The sequence below is a fragment of the Lutra lutra genome, chromosome 11 (assembly GCF_902655055.1).
Source record: "Lutra lutra chromosome 11, mLutLut1.2, whole genome shotgun sequence".
NCBI classification, from domain to species: Eukaryota; Metazoa; Chordata; class Mammalia; order Carnivora; family Mustelidae; genus Lutra; species Lutra lutra.
The window spans coordinates 16,375,074-16,388,246 of record NC_062288.1 but is presented as its reverse complement, the minus strand read 5'-3'; positions in this window follow the sequence as shown (position 1 = coordinate 16,388,246).

Here is a 13,173-nt window from a genome sequence, read left to right as displayed (position 1 = left end):
ATAACAACAACAGTCTTTTAGGGGACAAGACAGGGAGAGCACCTCATAGATCTATGATACTACAGCCCCAACAGATGGACTGGAACCAGACACCTGGTTTGACTGCAGGCCTTGCTCATGATTGAAAGCCTCTCAGGGGACAATGTAGGGAGAATGCCCTGAAGTATGGTGTGACTTCAGCCCTGGCAGATGGCTTGAGGGCAGGCATATGGTCTGACTGCTGACACCACAACAACTACAAACCCATGGCAGTCCAAGACTGGCTTGTGAACAGCACAGGGACCAAACCTGCCCAGTGTGCCTACTACAGTAAAGTGGGCCATTGTAACAGATTGTACTGAAGGCAAATGTGGCTTGGCAATGACAATATGGCACATGCAACTCACATAGAGAACACCCCTAAAGCACCTATATGGTGAACAGGGGACATTATGCTACACAGAATGCGCCACAGAAGCTTTTCTTCATAAAGCCACTACTTTCAAGATCAGGAGACATAGCTGACTTTTCTAACACGTGGATATAAACACAGAGAATTAGACAAAATGAAGAAACAGAGGGATATGCCTCAAATGAAAGAATTGGACAAAACCATAGCAAAAGAGCTAAATGAAATGGAGATAAGTAATATGCCTGGTAACGAATAAGTAATATGCCTGGTAAAGATCCTCACTGGACCTGAGAAAAGAGTGGAGGATCTCAGTGTGACCTTCAAAAAAGAGATAGAAAATGTGAAAAAGAACTAGTCAGAATGAATAACTCAATAACTGAAATTAAAAATACACTAGAGGAAAAAAAAAACTAGAGGGAATCAATAGAAGATTAGAGAGGTAGAAGAATGGATCAGTGAGCTGGAAGACAGTAATGAAAAGCAACCATATTCAAGAGCAAAAGAAAAAAGAATAATAAAAAATGAGAATAGGTTAAGGGAACTCAACAACAACATTAAGTATAATAATATTCTCTTTATAGGGAACCCAGAATGAGAAGAGAGAGACAAGGGGGCAGAAAATTTCTTTGAAGAAACAATAGCTGAATATTTCCCTAGGCTGGGAACAGAAACAGACATATAGATCCAGGAAAGACAGAAAGCCCCTAACAAAATCAACCCACGGATGTCCACATTAAAACAACTAGTAAATGAAATAGCAAAAATGTAGTAACAAAAAGAATTTTAAAAGCATCAAGAGAAAAGAAAATAGTTACATAAAAGGAAAACCTTATAAGGCTCTCAGTTGATTTTTCAGCAGAAACATTACAGACCAGAAGTAAGTGGAATGATATATTCAAAGTACTAAAGGAAAAAACCTGTAACCAAAAATACTCTACCTAGCATAATTATTCAGAATAGAATTAGAGATAAAGAGTTTTCAGACAAGCAAAAGTTAAAGGAGTTCACTAACACTAAACTAGCCTTTTAAGAAATGTTAAAGAGAATTCTTTTGAGTGGAAAGAAAAGGCCATAATCAGGAGTAAGAAAATTATGAAAGAAAAAATTTCACAGGTAAGTGCAAACATAATAAAGTGGGAAATGAATAGCTTATAAAAGCAGTATGGACGTTACAGCACAAAGCAGTAAAATCAATTCTATCTATAAAAATCAGTCAAGTGATTCACAAAATAAAAGGATGTAAAGTATGACATCATATACATAAAACATGGTTGGGGATTAAAAATTTAGTACTTTTAAAATGCGTTCAAACTTAAGTGGCCATCAACTTAACGTAGACTGCAATATGCATACAATGTTATATATGAACCTAGTGTAACCATAAATCAAAAATCATTAATACATACACAGAAAATAAAAAGAAAAAAAGAGAAGAGAATCCAAGTATATAACTTTTTTTTTTTTGCTTTGTTTTGATTCTATAATATCAGAGGTTTGGCAAGTTGACAATGAGGAAATATCACTCATAATGTAAGTGGTACTGTAGTGGGTACAACATCTTGGAAGAACATTTGGCAGTGTCTACACTTTAAAATGTTCTTGATTTTTAACCTAGCAATTCCACCTGTAGTACTTTTCCCCTACATAATAGACACATAAAAATATAAAGATATATTGAAAGATGTTTACTGGCATATGATGTGTAATAACAAAAATTGGAAACTAACTTGCATTTGTTATAATTCATTTCAGTTATAAGTGGCAGAAAAACAAATCTAGCTCAAATAAGATGGGTATTCATTTCTTTCTCATGAAAAAGCCTGAGTAGACAGCCCAGGGTAAGTCTAGCACTTGGTCATATCAGGGACCAGATTCCTTATATTTTGTGACTCTAAACCTCAAGATACAAGATGGCAACATGAGGTTATACGCAGCAGGATGGAGGAAGGGAGGTAGAAAAGTGGAGGGTATAGTTATTCTGTCTCCTAGAAAAGGTCCTAAAATCTGCTCTTTAATGCAATACCTATACTATATTATCCAGTACTTAATCACACGGCTATATTCAGCTGGAAGAGGGACTGGACAATACAGCCTTTATTCTGAGAAGTCAATTACCTAGCTAAAAATGTGGAGGAAAAGGGAGAATACAAAGAAAGGAGAATGGATTTAAGGAAACAACTAGCAGTCTCTGCCACATGACCGAATGACCAACAAGAGGGAAATATGGCATAAAATATCATACAGTTAAATACTATAACAATGACAAAATAACTATACTATACAAAATACTATACTATACAAAATACTATACTATACAAAATAAAAAAAAAACTATACTATACAAAATACTATAACAATGACAAAATAAGACAATTCTATGTGGCTTGGCACACAGGCTTGGCATAGAAGGTTGTTACAGAATTACATTATTTAACAATTCCAGAACACATGTGTGAGAAATGCCAGCATATATTCACCAAAAGACATGCTAAACTGTTCATTTCATCATTATTTAAAATAATCTGGAATTGAAAATGCAACAAATAAGTGTGGCATATTTACTTAATGAAATGCTATAGGTGATGGGAATGAACAATGCTACCATATGCAAAAATATGGATGGTCCTTAAATCATTATGTTAAGCAAAAGAAGCCAGTTCCAAAACATGTAATGTATAATGTATATTCCACTTTATTGTTTTAGATTATTTATTTATTTGAAAGAGAGAGAGAGATAGTGACAGAGAACATGATAAGGGAGGAGAGAGAGAAGGAGGCTCTCCACTGAGTGGGGAACCTGAGGTCAGACTCAATCCCAGGAAGCTGGGTTCATGACTCAAGCCGAAGGCAGATGCTTAACCACCTGAGCTACACAGGTGCCCCTATATTCCACTTTAGGTAAGTTCAAAATCAGACAAAGTTAACTTACAGAATTAGAAATAAATATAAAGTTACCTTTGAAAGATTGTAGTGACAAGAAAGAAGCATTAGGGAGACTTCTGAAGTGCTGGTAATACTCTATTTCTTGAACTGAGTGCTGGTTATTTGAGGATAGTCACTTTCTGAAAATTCACCAAGTTGCCCAATCATTTCTGGAAATTTTAGTATGCATGTAACACATCAGTAAGATTTTTAAAAAGCATATGTATTCCCACCAACAGTGTAGGAGGGTTCCCCTTTCTCCGCATCCTCGCCAGCATCTGTCATTTCCTGACTTGTTCATTTTAGCCATTCTGACTGGTGTGAGGTGATACCTCATGGTGGTTTTGATTTGTATTTCCCTGATGCCGAGTGATATGGAGCACTTTTTCATGTGTCTGTTGGCCATCTGGATGTCTTCTTTGCAGAAATGTCTGTTCATGTCCTCTGCCCATTTCTTGATTGGATTATTTGTTCTTTGGGTGTTGAGTTTGCTAAGTTCTTTATAGATTTTGGACACTAGCCCTTTATCTGATATGTCGTTTGCAAATATCTTCTCCCATTCTGTCAGTTGTCTTTTGGTTTTGTTCACTGTTTCCTTTGCTGTGCAAAAGCTTTTGATCTTGATAAAATCCCAATAGTTCATTTTTGCCCTTGCTTCCCTTGCCTTTGAGGATGTTCCTAGGAAGATGTTGCTGCGGCTGAGGTCGAAGAGGTTGCTGCCTGTGTTCTCCTCAAGGATTTTGATGGATTCCTTTCTCACATTGAGATCCTTCATCCATTTTGAGTCTATTTTCGTGTGTGGTGTAAGGAAATGATCCAATTTCATTTTTCTGCATGTGGCTGTCCAATTTTCCCAACACCATTTATTGAAGAGGCTGTCTTTGTTCCATTGGACATTCTTTCCTGCTTTGTCGAAGATGAGTTGACCATAGAGTTGAGGGTCCATTTCTGGGCTCTCTATTCTGTTCCATTGATCTATGTGTCTGTTTTTGTGCCAGTACCATGCTCTCTTGATGATGACAGCTTTGTAATAGAGCTTGAAGTGCAGAATTGTGATGCCACCAACTTTGGCTCTCTTTTTCAATATTCCTTTGACTATTCGAGGTCTTTTCTGGTTCCATATAAATTTTAGGATTATTTGTTCCATATCTTTGAAAAAAATGGATGGTACTTTGATAGGAATTGCATTAAATGTGTAGATTGCTTTAGGTAGCATAGACATTTTCACAATATTTATTCTTCCAATCCAGGAGCATGGAACATTTTTCCATTTCTTTGTGTCTTCCTCAATTTCTTTCATGAGTACTTTATAGTTTTCTGAGTATAGATTCTTAGTCTCTTTGGTTAGGTTTATTCCTAGGTATCTTATAGTTTTGGGTGCAATTGTAAATGGGATGGGCTCCTTAATTTCTCTTTCTTCTGTCTTGTTGTTGGTGTAGAGAAATGCAACTGATTTCTGTGCATTGATTTTATATCCTGACACTTGACTGAATTCCTGTACAAGTTCAAGCAGTTTTGGAGTGGAGTCTTTTGGGTTTTCCACATAGAGTATCATATCATCTGCAAAGTGTGATAGTTTGACTTCTTCTTTGCCGATTTGGATGCCTTTAATTTCCTTTTGTTGTCTGATTGTTGAGGCTAGGACTTCTAGTACTATGTTGAATAGCAGTGGTGATAACGGACATCCCTGCCGTGTTCCTGACCTTAGCGGAAAAGCTTTCAGTTTTTCTCCATTGAGAATGATATTTGCGGTGGGTTTTTCGTAGATGGCTTTGATAATATTGAGGTATGTGCCGTCTATCCCTACACTTTGAAGAGTTTTGATCAGGAAGGGATGCTGTACTTTGTCAAATGCTTTTTCAGCATCTATGGAGAGTATCATATGGTTCTTGTTCTTTCTTTTATTAATGTGTTGTATCACATTGATTGATTTGCGGATGTTGAACCAGCCCTGCAGCCCTGGAATAAATCCCACTTGGTCGTGGTGAATAATCCTTTTAATGTACTGTTGAATCCTATTGGCTAGTATTTTGGTGAGAATTTTTGCATCTGTGTTCATCAAGGATATTGGTCTGTAGTTCTCTTTTTTGTTGGGATCCTTGTCTGGTTTTGGGATCAAGGTGATGCTGGCCTCATAAAATGAGTTTGGAAGTTTTCCTTCTATTTCTATTTTTTGGAACAGTTTCAGGAGAATAGGAATTAGTTCTTCTTTAAATGTTTGGTAGAATTCCCCCGGGAAGCCGTCTGGCCCTGGGCTTTTGTTTGTTTGGAGATTTTTGATGACTGTTTCAATCTCCTTACTGGTTATGGGTCTGTTGAGGCTTTCTATTTCTTCCTGGTTCAGTTGTGGTAGTTTATATGTCTCTAGGAATGCATCCATTTCTTCCAGATTGTCAAATTTGTTGGCGTAGAGTTGCTCATAGTATGTTCTTATAATTGTCTGTATTTCTTTGGTGTTTGTTGTGATCGCTCCTCTTTCATTCATGATTTTATTTATTTGAGTCCTGTCTCTTTTCTTTTTGATAAGTCTGGCCAGGGGTTTATCAATCTTATTAATTCTTTCAAAGAACCAGCTCCTAGTTTCGTTGATTTGTTCTATTGTTTTTTTGGTTTCTATTTCATTGATTTCTGCTCTGATCTTTATGATTTCTCTTCTCCTGCTGGGTTTAGGGTTTCTTTCTTGTTCTTTCTCCAGCTCCTTTAGGTGTAGGGTTAGGTTGTGTACCTGAGACCTTTCTTGTATCTTGAGAAAGGCTTGTACCGCTATATATTTTCCTCTCAGGACTGCCTTTGTTGTGTCCCACAGATTCTGAACCGTTGTGTTTTCATTATCATTTGTTTCCATGAATTTTTTCAATTCTTCTTTAATTTCCTGGTTGACCCATTCATTCTTTAGAAGGATGCTGTTTAGTCTCCATGTATTTGGGTTCTTTCCAAATTTCCTCTTGTGATTGAGTTCTAGCTTTAGAGCATTGTGGTCTGAAAATATGCAGGGAATGATCCCAATCTTTTGATACCAGTTGAGACTTGATTTAGGACCAAGAATGTGATCTATTCTGGAGAATGTTCCATGTGCACTAGAGAAGAATGTGTATTCTGTTGCTTTGGGATGAAATGTTCTGAATATATCTGTGATGTCCATCTGGTCCAGTGTGTCATGTAAGGCCTTGATTTCCTTGTTGATCTTTTGCTTGGATGATCTGTCCATTTCAGTGAGGGGAGTGTTAAAATCCCCTACTATTATTGTATTCTTGTCTATGTGTTTCTTTGATTTTGTTATTAATTGGTTTATATAGTTGGCTGCTCCCACGTTAGGGGCATAGATATTTAAAATTGTTAGATCTTCTTGTTGGACAGTTCCTTTGAGTATGATATAGTGTCCTTCCTCATCTCTTATTATAGTCTTTGGCTTAAAATCTAATTGATCTGATATAAGGATTGCCACTCCTGCTTTCTTCTGATGTCCATTAGCATGGTAAATTCTTTTCCACCCCCTCACTTTAAACCTGGAGGTGTCTTCGGGTTTAAGATGAGTTTCTTGTAGGCAACATATAGATGGGTTTTGTTTTTTTATCCATTCTGATACCCTGTGTCTTTTGATTGGGGCATTTAGCCCATTAACATTCAGGGTAAGTATTGAGAGATATGAATTTAGTGCCATTGTATTGCCTGTAAGGTGACTGTTATTGTATATTGTCTCTGTTTCTTTCTGATCTACTACTTTGAGGGTCTCTCTTTGCTTAGAGGACCCCTTTCAATATGTCCTGTAGAGCTGGCTTGGGATTTGCAAATTCTTTCAGTTTTTGTGTGTCCTGGAAGCTTTTAATCTCTCCTTCTATTTTCAATGATAGCCTAGCTGGATATAGTATTCTTGGCTGCATGTTTTTCTCATTTAGTACTCTGAATATATCATGCCAGCTCTTTCTGGCCTGCCAGGTCTCTGTGGATAAGTCTGCTGCCAATCTAATATTTTTACCATTGTACGTGACAGATTTCTTTTCCCGGGCTGCTTTCAGGATCTTCTCTTTGTCACTAAGACTTGTAAATTTTACTATTAGGTGACGGGGTGTAGACCTATTCTTATTGATTTTGAGGGGGGTTCTCTGAACCTCCTGGATTTTGATGCTTGTTCCCTTTGCCATATTGGGGAAATTCTCTCCAAAAATTCTCTCCAATATACCTTCTGCTCCCCTCTCTGTTTCCTCTTCTTCTGGAATCCCAATTATTCTAATGTTGTTTCGTCTTATGGTGTCACTTATCTCTCAAATTCTCCCCTCGTGGTCCAGTAGCTGTTTGTCCCTCTTTTGCTCAGCTTCTTTATTCTCTGTCATTTGGTCTTCTATATCGCTAATTCTTTCTTCTGCCTCATTTATCCTAGCAGTGAGAGCCTCCATTTTTGATTGCACCTCATTAATGCAAGCTGGTGCAACCACTCTGGAAAACAGCATGGAGGTTCCTCAAAATGTTGAAAATAGAACTACCCTATGACCCTGCAATTGCACTGCTGGGTATTTACCCTAAAGATACAAACGTAGTGATCCGAAGGGGCATGTGCACCCAAATGTTTATAGCAGCAATATCTACAATAGCCAAACTATGGAAAGAACCTAGATGTCCATCTACAGATGAATGGATAAAGAAGATGTGGTATATATACACAATGGAATACTATGCAGCCATCAAAAGAAATGAAATCTTGCCATTTGCGACGACGTGGATGGAACTAGAGGGTATCATGCTTAGCGAAATAAGTCAATCGGAGAAAGACAACTATCATATGATCTCCCTGATATAAGGGAGAGGAGATGCAACATGGGGGGTTGAGGGGGTAGGAGAAGAGTAAATGAAACAAGATGGGATTGGGTGGGAGACAAACCATAAGTGACTCTTAATTCACAAAACAAACTGAGGGTCGATGGGGGGAGAGGGTTGGGAGAGGGGGGTGGGGTTATGGATATTGGGGAGGGTATGTGCTATGGTGAGTGCTGTGAAGTGTGTAAACCTGGCGATTCGCAGACCTGTACCCCTGGGGATAAAAATATATGTTTATAAAGCTGTAAAAAAAAAAAAAAAGAAAAAGAAAAAAGAAAGGATGAATACCCAAGTTTTGTAGCAACATGGACGGGACTGGAAGAGATGATGCTGAGTGAAATAAGTCAAGCATAGAGAGTCAATTATCATATGGTTTCACTTATTTGTGGAGCATAACAAATAGCATGGAGGACAAGGGGAGATGGAGAGGAGAAGGGAGTTGAGGGAAATTGGAAGGGGAGGTGAACCATAAGAGACTATCGACTCTGAAAAACGATCTGAGAATTTTGAAGGGGTGGGGGGTGGGAGGTTGGGGGCACCAGGTGGTGGGCATGGTAGAGGGCACGGATTGCATGGAGCACTGGGTGTGGTGCAAAAATAATGAATACTGTTATGCTGAAAAAAATAAAAAATTAATAAAAAAAACCAAAAAGCATATGTATATTTGCACATATATAGAAAATCTAGAACTGTATGAGCCATATTAAATTAGGAGTTGACAAAGTTTTTCTTTAAAGAGCCAGACAGTAAATATTTTAGACTTTGTCATATAGCATCTTTCACAACTACTTAGTTTCACCATTGTACTGCAAAAGCAGCCCTAGAAAACAGAATTGAATAGGTATGGCTGTGTTCCAGTAAAGCTTATTTACAAAAACAGGTGACAGGCTGTAGTTTGCCATTTCCTGTACTAAACTCTTCATAGTGGTTATCTCTGGGGCAAAGGTTGAGGAGAAGGATGCTTTTTACTCCTTACATGTTTCTATAATGTCTAATAATTTATAATTAGCATTTTAATTAAAGCATCCACTTTACCCCCTGATTTTATTTATTTATTTTTTATTGTTATGTTAGTCACCATGCAGTACATCATTAGTTTTTGATGTAGTGTTCTGTGATTCAAATTGTTTGTGTACAACACCCAGTGCTCCATACAATCTGTGCCCTCCTTAATATCCATCACCAAGCTCACCCATTCCCCCACTTCCCCCCTTCTAAAACCCTCTGTTTCTTGGAGTCCACAGTCTCATGGTTTGTCTCCCACTCCTCCTTCATTTTTCCCTTCCTTCCCCCAATGTCCTCCATGCTATTCTTTATGTTCCACAAATAAGTTAAACCATTTGATAATTGACTTTTTCTGGTTGACTTATTTCACTTAGCATAATCTCCTCCGGTCCCATTCTTGTTGATGCAAAAGCTGTGTATTCATACATTTTGATGGCTGAATAATATTCCTTTGTGTATATGGACCACATCTTCTTTATCCACTCTCTGTTGAAGGATATCTTGGCTCTTTCCACATTTTGGCTATTGTGGACATTGCTGCTATGAACATTGGGGTGCATATGGCCATTCTTTTCACTACATCTCTATCTTTGGGATAAATACCCAGTAGTGCAATTGCTGGATCATAGGGTAGCTCTATTTTTAATTTTTTGAGGAATCTCTATACTGTTTTCCAGAGTGACTACACCAGCTTGCATTCCCACCAACAGTGTAAGAGGGTTCCCCTTTCTCCACAACCTTTCCAACATTTGCTGTTTCTTGCCTTCTCAATTTTCACCATTCTAACTGGTGTAAGGTGGTATCTCAATGTGATTTTGATTTGAATTTCCCTGACAGCTAATGATGATGAACATTTTTTCAAGTGTCTATTAGCCATTTGTATGTCTTCTTTGGAGAAGTGACTGTTCATGTCTTCTGCCCATTTTTTGACTTGAATATTTGTTTTTTGGGTGTTGAGTTTGAGAATTTCTTTGTAGATCTTGGATATCAGCCCTTTGTCTGTAGTGTCATTTTAAAGCATCCACTTTTATTAAAAGCTCATTCTTACCAATGTTTCCCTGAAACAAAGACACAAAAAAACTGGATTTAAGTGCAACCAGTAGACATCTTAGGGTAGCAATATAAATCTGATGGAAGTTAGGCAGCAAATTATTCAGCATATTATCTGCTACCTAAAGTGTCTACAAGATTATGCAAAATTTTGTTGGCAATTATCAAGAGAGGATTAGCATCTGTTCATAATAAAAAATCTATTCACCAAAATTCTTTATCTATACTTGTAGTTTTCCACTTAATCACACATAGTAGCCATGACATGGCCATAGTGTCAACTTTCCATGTTAAAATAAGAAAATCACTGCTTTTACTCTGCATACAGAGCACACATTTTGATCAAGGTAGAAGCATGCCAGTATCATCAATGTGCATATTCAAAATAACACTATGATTTACAGGCTAGAGAAATATTCACAAATAAGCTCACATTTGCTTTTGAACTTTGTTAAGATAAATTTCAACTATTTTGACTTGGTAATAGGAAAAAAAATGTAAGCCAGAGCTCATGGGTTCTAAGGATTTAAAATCCACTTGCAGACCCAAGATATACACAGACAATAGGTAATTAACCTTAGACTGTCTGTGTCTCCTATTTTGGCAGGTATACACAAGTGCTATTAAAAAAAAAACCAAGAAAAAAATATTGTGATTCAGTGTAGAGGAGATCAAATTTTCAAAGAAAGAAGAATGGATAAGATTTGAGGAAACGCAAAGGAAAACCAAATTCTCCATGCTGCGGGAAGAGAGGGGAAACAGAGAACAAAGTTCCAGACAAGCATGACTTCCTCAAAGGACAGCGAAACCAGTTTGCTTTGGGGGAAAGCCAGTTTAAAGAATATAGGCATTCTTCAGAGTTCAGTGAGAAGCCAGTGGGAGTTGAGCAAGGAATTAATGAGTTTTTAAGAAGATTAATTTTGAGACTATGTGTACAGCTCATGACCTTCTCCCTTACTCCCTTCCAAACATCCAGCCCTATAATCGTAAAAGTTCAGGCCAGGATCTTAATGCCTAGAGGCTCCAATCAGCATAATGTCAGTACAAATGGCTAAAAAGGGAAGGTAGTTTACTTTACTTTCCATGTCTGAATAACCAATGCTTTTCACAAAACTGTTATTGGAAAAAGCAAGTGTCCATGCTAATGCTGTTCTTTGTTAGTTGGTTAATTTGTTTTGATGTAAGTTTTTCGTCTCTATGATTTCTACCAACATCTCTGACAAAAGTTTATTGAAGCTCAAATCTTAAGAAATCCTAACAGGTCAGATCTCTAGCAAAAGATCTCTAGCAAAAGCATTTCTTAAGTATGATGGGTTTTTTGTTTGTTTGTTTTGTTTTGTTTTGTGTTTTTTTTTTAGCCATTCATTCTTTTACCCCCATTAAACCTAAACTGTGTCCAGACTTTTTGACCTTGTGAAGAATGTCAGAAATGGGAATGATCTTACTGAGGATTTTCTCCTTCTCCCCAGGAAGTTTGTTTTGTGTTTTTTTTCCTGATGTTTTCAGGAATAGTTGCCCTCTGAGAGTAGAAGGTTACCCCAGTTACCACATTAATACTCTGCTCTGAACTACTTAAGATGCCTATAATACCTAGCATCTTGAATGAGGAAAGACCTAGGTTAAGACATTTTGGGGAGGAAGATGGAAAGAATCTAAGAGGGTCCTGTGTTATCTCACTAATACAGAGAGGCTTTTCTCCTTTGAAGTTAGAGGTGTAAATATGAGGTTCAAAAATACAGAAGAGAATGGAGTCAGCGCATGGCAACAATAAATTCAGGAAAGAGGCAGGACAGCCTCTGCAGTGGGAAAGCATATTAAAATGAAATGCCTTGGACAAACAAAAAAAAAGCCTGATAGGCTCAGGATGGCAGGAGTGAAGGGAACTGGGTGCAATGGAATCTTCTCCTGCCCCCGCCCCCCCCTTCCCAGGGATATACTGGTTTTCAGATCTTGGGGGGAAAAATGTTTTATTTTCAAGGGGGAAGCCTTTTGGAAAGATGAGATGGTGGGAAGAAATCCAAATTGGTTTACTCTCTGCAGGCCATGGCTAAACCATCTATTTCAGCCAGCTTCCAGCTTCACATGGCCACATAATTATAGCATTAGGTGATGGATCATAGTTTTATGAGATCTCAGCTTCTACCATGACCCTCACTAACCATTCATCCTCTGGAGCTCCTGCCATTTCTATCTTATTCCCCAGGCTCTTTGAGGGCTATTGTTCACTAGAAACACATCTTCCCTTTGAAGTTAGGACTGTTTGCATGATATATATATATTTTTTTTTCCCCATATTTTTACTATTAACTTACCTATATATTTAAAGTTTCTTATAGACAGCATATAGTATTGAGTCACATATTTTTATCCACTTTGACAATCTCTGTCTTTTAATTTGTGTGCATAGACCATTGACATTTAATATAATGGTGATATTTTTGCCATTTTATTATTTATTTTCTATTTGTTATCTTTTTTTTTTTTTAAGATTTTATTTATTTATTTGACAGGGAGAGATCACAAGTAGGCAGAGAGGCAGGCAGAGAGAGAGGAAGGGAAGCAGGCTTCCTGCTGAGCAGCGAGCCCGATGCGGGACTCGATCCCAGGACCCTGGGATCATGACCTGAGCCGAAGGCAGCAGCTTAACCCACTGAGCCACCCAGGCGCCCCTCTATTTGTTATCTTTTTATTACGTTTCCTCCTTTCTATTTCTTTAGGGTTATGTGAATTTTTTTGGTGTAAAATTCTACCTATTATAAATTCTACTATGTCTCTTTGTATAGAATGTTTTTATTGGCTATTTAAGGGTTATAACATACATACTTAAATTTTCACAGTCTACTTAAAATCAGTATTTTATCACATTAAGTAGAAGGTAGAAAAAATACAATAATATGTGTTTTACTCTCCTCTCTTTACATTGTAGTTGTCGTTTGTATTATATCTAAATATATTGAAAATTCCATCAGACAGTATAAATGGCCCATCACTTA